Source organism: Octodon degus, unplaced genomic scaffold, assembly GCF_000260255.1.
Source record: "Octodon degus isolate 3935 unplaced genomic scaffold, OctDeg1.0 scaffold00085, whole genome shotgun sequence".
Lineage (NCBI taxonomy): Eukaryota > Metazoa > Chordata > Mammalia > Rodentia > Octodontidae > Octodon > Octodon degus.
In genome coordinates this window covers 9,171,003-9,186,533 of record NW_004524661.1, presented here as the reverse complement: position 1 = coordinate 9,186,533, position 15,531 = coordinate 9,171,003, and the positions used below count along the sequence as shown (strand labels likewise).

The following is a 15,531-nucleotide window of genomic DNA, read 5'->3' as shown; positions in this document are numbered from 1 at the left end:
GCACAAGGTTTCACTATGCACCTCAGACTTGTAGTGATCCTCCCATTTCAGACCCCCAGCACTGGGATTACAGGCCTGTGCCACCACACCTGGACTCAGTGGCTGGCTCAGTGCACCTGGGGGCAGGGCTGGTACAGTATATGATACACTGGATCAAACTTTGTACCTACTGTTGCCTAAGAAGGCGCTTAGTCCACTGAGCTATCTTGCCAGCCCAACTGACACTCTTACAGTGGGCAATGACCTATTTAGTTTTCTGAGACAAGATCTTAAATGCCTTCTTCCAACTATGTTTTCAATGTCAGTGCAGTTTTATAAAATATTTTTAGTGCTGTTTATGTCAGTCTGCTGTGCATTTTCTAGTAGTTCTAGGTTTGTTTGACAGCCTGCATTTAGATGAATTCTCAAAGCCTTGATGTGCTCTTATAGAGAGCTCCTCACATGTTCATCTCCACCCTGCCCAGGGATTGCTGCATATCCTTACTGGATTAAGCTCTCTTTCAAGCTCCTTCCTCCCTGAAACTTCCAGATATTCTCCAGTTCTACAAAGGATTTTTTAGGTTTCTTACTTAGCCTGGGGCATAATTCACTTGCTTGTCTATATATGGCAGAAATGGATTATATTTGGAGCAAAGAGATGGGGTAACGTAGCTAGAAAAGAGTGCCAGTGGTCTCTCATGGGCCCTTAGGACTTAGATTCTTCCAAGTCTTCATCTAGAGAGTCAGGCACTTGGTAAGGACCATTGCTGAAACTTGAGCTATAGAACACTCTGGGAGCTAGAGTGTAGCGGATACTGGATAAAAAGAATACAAGCCATATTGTTTTTTTCTGCTCCTTTGTCCTTTCAAGAGTCGTCTGTCCTAGGAATTCAAATTCCTGGAGCTCTTTCCACCTGCATGTAGTGCATAGCTTTTTCTTCTTTCTTTAAGTCTAGGCAAGGGGATATGGAAGAGTAGAAAATGAGAAATTCACCACCAGGTTAGTACTATTTTTAATTCTAGTTATTGTTCACTGTGCACTTGCCACCATGTAAATTTCTTGAGATTCCAGACCAGGCTACAACTTATGATGGCCTCCACCGAGACACACCTTCAAACTTGAACTTCTTTTTTCTTCCTAAAGATAGAATTTAAAATGTGGCCACAAGAAGAGTGAATGCTGTTGACTAGGGGAGGAAATGCAATGGAGATTACTCACAGGATCATTATCATAAGAAGCTATCTGTAGATTATTATAAAAACAATAAAGTTCACTGAAGGACTTTAATTGGAGCACAGATAGAATATTATTTACCTTATAAATAAATCATTTCTATTGTTCTATAGAAATTATGGGAAATTAACATATTTATGGTAGGATTAATATAAAATTTCAGCTATAGAGATATAAATACTTTCACTTAAGTGGACAACATTGGGCAACCCTCTGCTTGCTAGATTCCATCAGTATCTCTGAGGAGGGGACAGGAGTTCTAGTGCAATGGCACAGCACTTTCCTGGCATAGAGTTTCATTTGTAGTATCTAAAAAAGAAAAGAAAAAAGACCATATATCTCTAAGGAGGGAAGATGTAATAGGAGCTGTATTCCTTCAGAAAGTACAAGACAGAAGTAGAACCATGTGTAATTAAAATGTTTACAACACGTCCCTTGAGATATGAGCCACTGACATTTTCCAGACTGCAAGCCAAGAAATACTTAGGATTATACAGATGTACCTTGCAATCCACAACTGCCATGCATTGAAAACAGCTGAGAGTTTTTTCAGCTCTGAATTAGATTGGCTAACCTTTCTTTAGAATTTGGAAATTAAAAGTTAGGCCCAATGAGAATTAATGGTTAGTTGAACAGGTTTATTCTTCTCAAGTAAAGATAGAAGTTATTGCTTCTGTTTCATAGATGATATTCCTCTAAAATATTTTCTCTTCTCTACCCCACTTTTCCAGAACATGCTAATTGTATCTCCATCTTCTACCTCTACTGTCATGATTATCTGAACAGGTTATTTTACTCCTCATTGCCATATTTTGGATCCTGCCACAATAACATTCACAGGATACAATCAATGGTGCTAACTTCAGGCTAACTTTAGCTTTGTTCCTAATTTGTCATGACAATCTCATTCATTCATTTATTAAAATAGCATAGTTTTGAGTAGCTACCTCATTCCACGTAACCTTGTAGTAATGAGAACATGTAAGTAATCCAAGTAGGTAGGACTCCTATTTTTATGTAGGCTATATTCTGGTGAGAAGAGTGGACAAACAATAAGAAATGAACAAGTGATATCAGTGTGCATTTGTTGAGCACCATGAAGAAACTAAAAAAGTTAAGGGAAGATATGGAGGTAGGGAGCGTAACTGAGCTTGCAAATTCAGCTCCACATTTTGCAAATTTCTATTCTTTCAAGAATTAGTGTTATTTTCTAGTGTTAAGGTAATTGATTCTTCCACCCACAGAGGCATTCATGGGTCCCCTAAACTGCAAAGGCTGAAGAGCATATGATGGAGCATTGTAGGATCTGCAGTGAAAGGCAGGACATGGGCATCCCAAGATCGTGATGAAGAACGGAGCTTCTCCAAAGAAACAGAAGTGAGACTTGCATTCTCTTCTTTCCCTTTTGATTCTACCCAACCTTCAAGCCTATTGGTTGGTGTCAAACATACCCAGGGTGGGTCTTTCCCTTTCAATAATCCAGTAAACAGACATGCCCAGAACTGTGCTAAACCAAAATATTGGGTGTTCTTTATTCAAGTTGACACCACAACTCACTAACACAGTATAGTCCTGGTCAACTTGACAGACAGATTTCCTTAAACAATGCTTAGTCTCCACATACAAAACAAAGCCAGTTCATACTTATACCTACCATAGTACAACTATTCTGCACACATATGTGGACATACACACTAATCCTTCCCCAAAATAAAAATCAAAGTTTTTTTTTCTTTTTAGTGATGCTTACTTTTAATATTTTGCAACTTAAATATTATAACATAACTTTAAAAGTCCTTGAGAACTGATAACAGATCTATCTGCATTATGTTACAAAATAAACACAATAACAAAATAGAGGAACAATTCCAATTGTAGTCTTCATTTCTGTAACTGATCTCATGATTCAACCTGATACTTATGACTACCTTCTTCTGCTTCCCATTCTACATTTCTGTATCCTTGAGCAAACATCTCAGTCAGTCCTAGCTCTTTTTTCTGGTAGGACTATCCACACCTTCTTTCCCAATGTTCTTGGGCCATTGGTTCTCTGTCATCAAACCTGGACTGGGTGGTTCTAGTCTCCCACTGAGTTTAATGATTGGACATTATGATAGTATGAGAAACTTTAAGGGATCTGATCCACTCCAAGGCTGTTTTCTTTCCTTCTTCATGGAGCAATAGTCCAATTTCCCCCTTGATATTCTGGATCACTTACCTCTAGCAACAATGTAATTTCCTTTTCAATTTGTTTATTCAGTCACAGGAAGTCCAAAATTTTCAGAGAGAACTGCTAGCTTCCAATTCAATAGATTCATTGTGCTTCCTGGTGCAAGTCATCACCCTTCCCCTCTGGAAGTAAGATTTCTAATGCAGCAGAGCATAAATCTGTTTAGACTGAGGAGCAGAAATTCTACTAGTTGATCTCTACTGGTAATGGTCAGTGATACCATTTTGTACTTCTACAGCTTGATGTCTGGTCCCATAATCTTGGCTATGGGAGACATAGTAGCACAAAGTTCATGCTAAATCAAAGCATAGGGGCCAGGGAGATGGCTCAGTAGAATGAGCACTTGCCTGGCAAGTGCAAGAGTCTGAGTTCAATTCCCATTTCCAGAAAAATAAAATAAATTAATAAGTAAATCAAAGCATATATAAAACTTTTGAACAACCTTGCACCAGCTCTGCAACGTATTGTCACCTAGCTTATCTTGTAATTGCATCTTCAAAAGGCCATTCCAGCTTTTCATTAATCTGACCAATTCTGAATAGAGAGGAATGTGCAAAGACCAGTGACTTACAGGAATTTGAACATATTGTCGTACTTCTTTGCATGTTAAATATGTTCCTGGTCAAATTCAGTATTTTGTGCAATACTAGGAGGGAGGCTATGGCATTCTGTAAGTCCAAAATGGTGGTTTTGAAAGAAGCATTGAATGCAGGGAAGGTAACAACTTTCCAGAAATAAGGATCTGCGCCAGTAGGGATGACGTGCCGCTTTTTCAGTGACGGAAGCAATCTAATATACTCAACCTGACACCAGACTCAAGCTGAATACCCTGGGCCCTGAGAAGGTTGCTCTATCAGGGACTGAGTGTTAATCAGTGCTGCTGGCTCACTGAATAGTCAGCAGTGACTGTAACCAGATCAGTTTTGGTGAGTGAGAGTCCATGTTGCCGCACCCATACATAACCTCCATCCTTTCCACCATGGCTTCTTTTCATGAGCCTATTGAACAATGATAGGCGTGATTGAAGAAAAATTTTGGACTTTTTACAAAGAATGAGTTATTCTATGCACTCTGTTATTAATGTCATATTCTCTGGAGGTTACTTCTTTTTAAATACTTTCATGGACCAACAATATCTTTACATCTTTCCCCACATGTTCGGGTCTCACCCATGTGGTAAGGCCAACCATATACCGCTTTCCCAAATATCTTCATCAGCATTTTTCTAGTCATGCTCTTTCCAAGTTCCTGACCGAGCAGGCATGCCAGTCATTGGCTCTAGCTCTAAGTCAAGATAGGATTGCACGTGTGGCCTAAAGATCCACCCATCGCTCCCACTATTTCTAAAGCTATGCTACAAGTCCCCTTTTTTGTCTACTTTCATGGTATTGGTTGCTTCTATATCCTAAATCCCTTAAATTTGAGGAAGAGCCAAAGGATACGTGGTGTCAGATCTAGAGAATAAGGTGGACATAGACACATCTAAAGTGTTTTGTTGGACAGAAATTAAAATGCTTTCCTGAGAAGACTTTTCAAGTTGATCGATGTTCATTATTTTCATGTAACTGTCTAAATCACACAGTATTGTCACTATTTCTTTATCTTTTTCTATTATTCACAATACTTCAATCCTTTTAGAAACCCTTGGACCACATACTCTTTCCTTTCTACCCAATTCCATTCTACCACACCTCTTCTCAGCCAGCTCGTAGCCAGCTGCTGATTTAATTGGATTGAAATCGTGTGCACTGCCATAATGAATACTTCGCATGCAAGCCAAAAGAAATGTTTCAGAAGTGTGAAGTGATTTTTGATGCTGCTGTCCTTTTCAAATAACATCACTTCTTTATAAGCTTATTTCAATCAAAATAACTTGCCAAATTTTTAATTTATAGAATGACTTAATTTTAAACACCTAGCATTTCCCTGTTTATGAATTGGAACAGATGAGCTTTGCTCTAAAAAACATTTTTCTCTTTAGTGTGTTTCTTTTTTTTTCTTGTTTTATTTTATTTTATTTTATTTTCAAAATATGGTCTCCCTATGTAGTCCAAGCTGGGCTTGAACTGTCTATGTGCATCAGGCTGGATTCTATCTGTCAGAAACCCTCCTGCTTCAGCATTCAGAGAACTGGTATTATAGGCATGCCTCAACATACCTGACTTCCTCTTTCAATTTGAGAACTTAGATTCAACTACTTTATATTTCAATGGCTTTGATACTGTCTTTCTTCCTTTGTCTCTGTATCATGATTCACATACCCTTCACCTCCTATATGTCTTTCCTCATGCCTTGCCTTAAGCAATAAACTAAAGATACTACCAATTATTTTGGCACGAACTAAACATAGTTTTCAAACATTTGTATGATTGTTTATTTGTTTGTTTTGGCTGAACCAGGGATTGAACTCAGGCCCTTGCACTTGCCAAGCAAGCACTTATTCTACTGAGCCACCTCCCCGGCCCCTAACATTTGTATGAGAAGTGGTCATTTGGTAATTTTACATCAGACATATTTTTGTTCTCCCTCACTCACTGAACTTTAGCTGAATAAAATGACATTTACTTGGAGAATTTCAACTAATAATACTTTACTCTTTCAAAATCAAACTATTATTCTTTATCTACTCTAACAAGGATTTATATTCATGAATCAGAACAGAACTTCAAAATATTCACCTTCCATTCTCACCTGTCAAAGTGTATCCTAATATTTTGAAGAAGAATGATGCATATAAAAATTTCTAATCACATGTCCATGCACAGAGGGCTTCCTAAGTTTGATTTATAAGTGATCATTATGCCTGGCATTTTTAGCCTATATGATTTTTCAAAGAGATCAATCTTGCCTGCAAAGTATGAATGCAACAAACTTATTCATCATCTGTAGTCTTTCAAAATAAAATCCCTGAATTCAAGTTTACGTGTTTGAAATATTTTTTAGCAAGTTTTCTTCTTCATAAGACACTTGCCTCCACAATCACAGCTGTACTTCATATGGGAAATGCTGTGCCTACGCTGTGGTAAGCATGAGTTCCTTGGATGAGTGGAAAGCCAGCAGTAAACCCTAATTTCACGAAATCAAGATAAAAATCAGAGTCTCTTCTGGGCATTGCATTTGCAAGAGCCTGCGATAAACTGTGTTCTTCCTCTATCACTTTCCGTATTTCTCTGTTGGATGGTGAGCATATGGTAGCTATAGGCAGCCTTCAAGTACAAATATTTAGTACAACAATAAGAGAAATGGAATACAGTCCAGGAAGTAAATACATTGTACCCTGTTGAATTTAAAGTGAATTTCACATGAAGAGGAGATAATTCATTCTTTGTTTTCCTACTACATAAAAAAGGTTATCTAGAATAGCAATGTGAGATATGTAGTAACCATATATTTAACATAATGGTTTAAACACATTTTCTCTGTAGAAAGTATTTCTGTGATAATAAAGCAATGTGAAACCCTGACGGTGATAAAAATAAAATATGAATGAAAGATAACAGCATTTATGATACTTCAAATGCAGTATATTATCATAAAACATAGATAATTCAATATACATATATGAACTATGAAATTCTAATAAGTAAATATCAATATATAATTCCATAGAGTTCTTTAAGATTATTTTCAAAGACATTAAATTGAACACTGAATAAGTTCAATGACTTTTGTCCCACTGTAGTGCCTCAGGTTTTCAACTAAAAAGTCCTCACATTTTATAAAGCCAATATGCAAATAAGCATGAGCTTAAGTCTTAAGATATATTAATTGAGTGTTTTCTACATTGTCTGAACTCACCCAGTGGTACGGATCATATTAAGTCGGTTCTGACTCTATAATGGAATTGTAGCAAGAGAAGAGTATATTAAATATGCTCCACTATTATACTATTTAGATCCTTTATGAACATCATCAGTGTGGAAAATATCAATGTTTTCCTACGTGGGATCTATTAGATCTTTTTACTTTCCTTATAGTAATAATTGGTAGTATCTTTAGTTTATTGCTTAAGGCAAGGCATGAGGAAAGACAGATAGGAGGTGAAGGGTATGTGAATCATGATACAGAGACAAAAGGAAGAAAGAGAGTATCAAGGCCATTGAAACATAAAGTAGTTTAATCTAAGTTCTCAAATTGAAAGAGAACTGCTTTGGTTCACTGTGAGTGATGGATGATAATTGTTATATCCAAACTTGATGATTCTGTTTTTGATTTGACATTCCCTCTTGCAAATAAAGGTGGCCTTGGGGCCCATCTGAGTGTTAATGAAGCTCAGAAGAAAGTCTCCTGTGGGTGCAGATGGCTTCATAATAAATCAGTAGAGCTACATGCTACCCTTCTTTCTACATGTTTGTTGCAAAGAAATGCCTATGGTATCTGAATTTTCAGGAACCATTTTGAAAGCATGAGCCAAAAATGAGAAAGAATGTAAATGTGCTAATTATAGAAGGAAGGATATACAGACTGAGAAATTCATTTCTAAGGAATACTTAACTTTAGTTACTTAAAGGACAAAAGTTCTCTGACTCACAAAAACATTTTATGATATAGTACTTCTTCCTTAAAAGAAACTCTATTGCATTTAAGTATGCAGAAAAACTTACAATAGCAAAAGTTTTATTGGACACTCCTACCATGATTCAGGTCCCCATCTCCAGATTTTAGAAATAAAAATATATAGCTCTTAATATATCTCAAGTCTGCATTATGCCACAGCTATTCTTTTACTTTTGTGGCTCTCTTTTTACTTCTTTGGCCCAGTTTTTCTCTCCTATTCTCCCCTAAATAGAAACTAAAAATACTCAAAATCTGTGAACCAGGGGCCTTGGAAATGTTACAACAGGATGAAAGAAATTCCAATTTCAGGAAATTTTAAGGAGTTCATCATTGTCTGATTCTATATCTGTAATTCATTATTTTTTGTCCCTATGAATAGATATGTCCTCATGTCAGACATTGACATCATGTAGTACAACACCAGAAAACAAAAGTCATTTTGTGACATTAAAGCCTACCCTTGAGACTGTGATCATTAGTGCCAGTCTTGTTTCCCAAGTGACATGTTGAACTGAAGTACTTAGAGAAATCCCAGACCCTTGTGCAGTAAAGGTGTATTTAACAAGAACTACCTGAAATTCACACTAGGAAAAAATAAAAAAGATGTATAGGTCATGAAATTTATTCATCTCACATTATAAGTCTGGAAGATGATTTGGTAACTGCACTTGGTAAAGTGGGTTACATATGTACTCAAATTCACCCTATTTCTCATCTTTAATATTTATTTATTTATTCTATATTTAGGACAGTGTCTATAAGGTCTCACTAAGGAGATTGGACTCATAGTGATTCTCCTGTTTTCCACCTCCCAAATGCTGGGATTATAGGTGCGTGACACCACACCCAGTCTCAATTGCCATCTCAGTGTGCCAGGGGGCAAGGCCAGCACAACATGCCAGGGGTTGAACCCCGGCCACTGTGCTCTGCCTAAGCAGGTGCTTTAGTATACTGAGATATCTGGCTTTCCCTCTTATCTTTAATATTTAGTGTGAGTGTGTATATGTCTCTGTGTGTGTGTGTGTGTGTGAGAGAGAGAGAGAGAGAGAGAGAGAGAGAGACAGAGAGAGAGAGATAGAGAGAGACACAGACAGAGACAGAGACAGAGACAGAGAGAGTCCTTCTAAGATCATAAGGTATCTGTTACACAATAATTCTGTGAACTTCACAGCCCTGGATGGTTCTGGGAGGGGGAACAGTGAGAGAATTTAGAAAATAAAGACAAGAAACCAAAGCTGAGGTCAGGTAGAGGCCTCTTTCCAGATGGGAGGAGAGGAGCTAGCCAAGGACTGCAGAGTTTTTAATTATGCACTGGGGAAGTTGATGTCTATTTCAACCTTTCTGCCTAGCAACCAGCTTGCAAACTGAGCAGCTTATTTAACTGGTTTGAGCAGTTCTTCCTCTTCTCAGGTAGCTTTGTCCTAGCACTGCACATGTGACTGGCTTCCAGCTTCAGCTTGTCCATGTGTTATAATAATTAATCTTCTAGAGGAAATTAAGTGGTTGTGGACAAATGTGTTCCATACCTACTTGGCCTTTTCTTCCTAGAAGGAAATTTCATTTTCACAAGCCTTTTAATAGACTCTTGAGAGAGAACTTTGATAGTCATTTGTCAGATCTATATCATGTGTCTTTCTTTAGGTTAATCAACTAGATTGAACAGAATGGCATGATTAGGAATTGGCTGGAAGAGTGACTGTGTACTGTTATCCAAAGAATATCTTAAGAAATAAAAGTTTGCTTAGCAGTAAACGTGAGATCCTCTGTTCTTGTTTTCTTTAGCTTTAAAAAAAATTCTTGATATTTTCAAATAGATTATATGATTTTTCTGTGGTTCATAAAGCAGGATATAGCCAAATCAGTGACTTAAAATAGCATAACGTTATTGTTTATGATCTCTCTAAGACTCTAGGTGAGAATCTGTCTCCTGCTCTTTTCTTACTTTCTGAAGTTCCTAGCAATTCTTGGCTTGTAAATACAATATTCCAATGGATGAATTGGCCATTATGTGTGCATTCCAAGGGAGGTTTGTGTCTGTGTTTCTTTTCTTTATATACTGGGTTAAGGCCCACCCTTATAGCCTCATTTTCACTTGACTATATCTCAGACATTACACTTCCCATTTGAATACCCTCAACATACTTCCTTGGAGGACAATTTAATCTATAACACCACTAAACTGGAGAGAATCTAGGGATAAGGAAGAAGGCAAATAGGAAGGAATGAACCTTAGAGTATGAAACACAATAACAGAGCTTCAGGTGAAATTGCATGTGGTAAAATGCAAGTATAATGTTGTCAGACAAAGGCAAATGAGGCAAACTTTAACTTTTGCAATGTCTTTTGTTCTAGATAACAAATTTCTGTGACTAAGAACTAGATTGGCTATTTTGAGCAACATGCCACTCACTTGATAGGGCAAGTTGAACAGAGCCTATTCATCAAGGCCTTATACACTGACAAAGGTAGAAATCCATAGAAGACAATCTAAGTGTGCTGTTCAAAGACTGTTGTGAATGAGAAACGGAAATGACATGATGCATAGTTTAGTCATGCTACCCTGTAGTCTCCACCAAGAATAAACTGGCCCCTTAAAAGCCATGTTGGAGTTGGAAATTCAAATAGTCTTTGATCCCTGCAGATAATCTGACCATGAAACATTTCATGGAGCATGGGAGTGCCATAGCAAATTTGATAGTACAAACCCTATGCAATCAGAAATGGCTTCAAACATCACATTTTCTGTTTATACTGAAGAATTATCAGGTGATGATTAGCTCAGATCTAAATACAGATACAAAAAGTATAATAGTGACTGCTATGTTTAGAAATGTTTTATAAACAACCATTATTTTTTTCTCCATTCTGATAACAGGTTACAGAGGGTAGTATCTGAAACCAAACAGGAGAAAAATATTTTTTAAAAATGAATAGAATTTTAAGTTGTTCATAAGAAAATGCTAATTTGAATTTTAATCAGTGTATGCTTCACATACACAGTTAGAATAGAGAAAAAAGAATAAAGTCTAAAGAGATTAGGCTTCAGACAGACCTGCACTGAAACATGGATTTTTCTCATTGTTGTATTTATGCAACAATAAGAAAAGTGAAGCATGTAAGGCTTTCTACAGTTTATAGCTAGAAGTCCTCCCAGAGCTTCATGTACTTTGATGCAGGGTTTTGAAGGGTGAATTACGGGGAATGGGTTATAGGGAATGACCTCGAAAGGTCTATGTCCTCATGGTTCCTGTCTTTTCTCTCTGCCTTGAGGCAATCACCATGAGGTGAGCAGTGCTCCACCCAGACCCTTCACCATTCTGACCAAGATGCCAGGACTGAGATTTCTAAGTCATGAGGCCAAACAAACCTCTCTTCCTATAAGTTGCATGTGGAATGTGGGACTGTGTCTCAGAGGTGGGACTGTGACTACTACAGTGCTGTTATTATGAATACATGCATAGGAGCAGGCACTGTTATATCAGGCAATAAATGAATCAACAGAGTGACTGAAGACATAATTGTCTAGCATTACAAATTTCCACATATTTGCAAACAAAAAGTAGGGAAGAACATACACTTACAGACAAAAACTTCTTCCCACCTGCAATAACATCTCTATTACAAATGAAATTGGAATCATGAATGATCTAAGACTAACTTTAATGATCATTTTTATACTAACCTTATTTTTATGACTATTAATTAGCACCATTTAGTTGGAACAACATAACTGACACCTACATAAAGGTTTCAGAGATTTCTCCAGAGAAGAAACACCTTGGCAGAAGGGCATGGCAGGAGAAAGCTCCTCAATTCAAGGCATCCAAGATGCAGAGAGATAAGGAGGAGGGTGAGAAGAGGGGTACATAAACCAGAAATAGTTCCAAACATCATGGCTCTTCCATCCACTCAGATGTACCCAGAAGTGGTATTTCTCAAAGACTTTCTCCTAAGCATCTCTCAAGTCTACAAGATTACCAGTCACAAACAGTTATTAGTTAATATCCTGCATTCAGAGAACACCTATCCTGGATGAGGCACTGGTGAAGCATTTGGGATATGAACTAAAGTCTCAGTCTTCACCATTTATAATTTTTTAAAAAAGCTTTTATTTGGTGCAGGATCTCTCTACACAGATTGGACTCATAGTTATGCTCCTGTCTCAGCCTTCCAGTACTGGGATTGCAGATGTGTACCACCACACCTGGTTTTGTTGGCCAGGATGGTGTGCCCAGGGTTCTGGGGCCAGCATGGCATGTGCTACAAGGATCAAACCTGGGTCCTTGCGTTTGTCAGGCAGGCACATAGAGTGCTGAGATTTCTCCCCAGCCTGGTGAAAGCCATTTGAAATATTTAAAATATTTAGAATTCATTAGGAAGACATATACTTTAATCCAAAGCAGCTAGTAATTAATCAGGAGAGGTGAAATGTAGTGAGAAAAAAAAAAGAAATAGAATTGATTTGTTTCATTTTTGACATCATAACAGATATTTAGTATGTACAAATGTATAATCTGTTGTGGCATTAAAGTAAAATCTAAGCTGATAATCTTGCAATAGCAATAAAAATCTCATGCAGGGAAAATCGCAGCAGTGCCCAGGCCCTCTCAGGCCAGCTGGTGCAATCTCTGTGTGTGCGCCCAGGATTCCACTCATTGCCAGATACCCAAAACATCATCTACCTGAGACCACAGAGAGCAAATGTGAATGATATTTCCCAAAAGGCTGAGATTAAGGACCTGCTTGCTTCTGAGGAGGAGGAAGAAGTACCTTCCAAAGTAGAAAAGGCTCATGTTCCCAAACTAACGGGTACTGTTAAAGGTAAATTTGCTGAAATGGAGAAACAAAGACAAGAAGAACAAATGAAGAGACCAAGGAGGAACAGAGATGCAGAATTGAGCAGGATATGCTAGAAAAGAGGAAAATACAGAGGGAACTGGCATAAAGGGCAGAGCAGATTGAGGACAGATACGTTATGGCAACTGAATCAGGATCAGAGGAAGGAGATGAGTCACTGCTCATAACAGTGGTACCTTTCAAATCATGCAAAATATCTGGAAAAATGAGGAGGCTTGAGGATCCAGAAAAAGAAGAGCAAGAAAGGCTTACATGTGAGGAAGATAAAATAGGACACAAAGAACAGTGATGCTCCCTCAAGGGAGCAAAGTGCCTCCCATCAGTCATGGATGATGAATTGGAAAATGAAGCAAGAAAAGGACCACCGTTTCCTGGAAAATTGAAACTGACTTTTGAAGAACTGGAGTGTCAAAGACAAGAAAACTGAAAGAAGCAAGCAGAAAAGAAAAGCAGACAGTGTTTAAGAGGAAGAGAAATGAGTCTTTGAAGAAGCCAGGCAGCAAATGAAGAGGAGGAAAGCCAAGACACAAAAAAAATATTTAAAGAGTACCATCCCAGTAAACTCAGTTTTTTTCCCCATAATTTTATTGAGAAACAAATAGCAATGAAACAGTTTCAAACCAAATTGGTAGGACGGTTTCAATAATTAACACATTGCATACATTCCTCCCAGTGGTTAATTGCTGTACAAGATGCAGACATGATATCCTATCTACAAACACCATTAGAACAAATCACTCTATTCATTAAGAGAATGTAACTATATATCTATCCTAACCACTTTGAATACACAGATACAAAATGCACATTCATTTGTATTCCCTGGTTTTGTTAAGTTCCGTTATTTGCATATTATAGGTGTGTTAACTCAGCAAAATATTCTAAAAGAGTTCAGTAGTCCATAACAGTATTGGGTCTTCTGCTTGACTGGCAATGTCAGAAATTGTTGTCCTGAGTCCCCTAAAGCTCAACATAATAGCATGGCTTTACTTCTTATATTTCGTTTTTATACTTTTCTGCTGGATGGTTAAGACCAAGGTAAAGCAGGACCTATGCAACAAGAGTTGTAGCTTTTCACTCTGATAAGGTCAGTAAAATCCTTTGAGGATTTATCCTGAGATCCTGGACCTCAGATTGTTTGTCAGTGTCAGCCATGTGGATGAGTCATGGCCCTTGCTTGACCAATGTGCTCTGTGTGAAAGCCTGAGAGAATGTTTTCTCTCCATGTGACTCTCCTTAGGCACACTCTACATCATCAATCATTTTCCTCTTTGGTCCCATAATCTCCTTGATCAGAAAATTTGGGACACTGCCGAGTTACATGACGTTACAGTACAAGTTCTCATATGTCCTGAGTCTTAATTGACCTTAAAAGATTAGGGCCAAAATTCTGGCTTTCCTTGCAGCCCTCCTTTTCATCTAATTTTGGTCTACAAACTTAGGTTGTTAACCATCCAGAAGACAAGCTTATTGTTATTACCATACAACTTAGGTTGTTAAGCTTATCCTCACTATCTGTCTGCATATCAAACATTTTAGGCATAATATGGAACAGGTATTTTTCATCAAGTATTGATACGTTGAACTTTAAGTCCCTATAGAATATGATAAAAAACATTTAAAAGTTAGAATATATTTTAAAAATAGGCATAAATAATTATATACTTCTTATGTTTACACATAAGTCCAAAAATCTCACCATTTCCAACCTTGAAGCAGGACAGTCCCACAATGTTCCTTTTCCTGTCTTTTGCTTTCATTCACCACCCCCTTCTTTTTGGACAAAGTTAACTCAGTTTTAAGGAAATGGAAAGACAGCAGAAAGAAGAGGACAAAAAGATAGATGGATAGATAGATAGATAGATAGATAGATAGATAGATAGATAGATAGATCCATCTCTCATGATCTCTTACACCAGGAAAACAGGAAATTAATTTTGAAGAATTATTAAAACAAAAAAATGGGAGAAGAAAAACAATGAACAGAAGAGGAAAGGAAACATAAGCTAGGAATGGAAGAACAAGAATTTGAACAACTGAGACCAGAAATGGTAGAGGAAGAAAAAGAAGAAAGAGAAATTTTTGAACTAAGCAGAGACTATGAAGAATTAATCAAATTAAAAAGAGTGGTTCTATTTGGGTTAAAAACCTAAAAAGCAAGTGTGAAAAAAATGAACAGTTGTCTGAAAGAGGAATGCAGAGAAAGATAGAAGACGAGTGGACGAGAAGGAGAGCAACGGACCTTCAAGTTAAAGAGCGAAAAGCTGAAAACCTCCATGAGGAAAAAGATGTTGATGTAAGACCTGCAAAACAAAGCAGGGCTCCATTTACTCATAAGTGAAAGCTAGATTTCAACGGATAGCTAAGGCAAGAGAAGAGGAAGAGCAGAGGAGAACTGAAGAACAGAAGTTGCTGAGTATGCAGCTGGAGCAAAAAGAAACTGATGCTGTGTGAGATTTCACACCTGAAAGAAACATATGAAACTTGTTTAACTGGCTCACTTATGACCAGGAACATCACAATAAATAGATAACTGAGTAATCTTTTTTAAAGGATTGATTGTAATTTAAGCACACTCTTTCTACAGAAACACTAGAAATTCCAGTGTTACATTCCAGTACTCTGGAAATTTCCTTCCATCCTGAAGAACAAATAGAAGAGGCCACAGGGCTGG

At 37.5% G+C, this 15,531-nt stretch overlaps 1 pseudogene; it reads left to right on the top strand.

Moving 5' to 3' along the window:
• Positions 1–11,279: 11,279 nt before the first annotated feature.
• LOC101577605 lies at positions 11,280–15,311 on the top strand (annotated as a pseudogene).
• Positions 15,312–15,531: the final 220 nt, after the last annotated feature.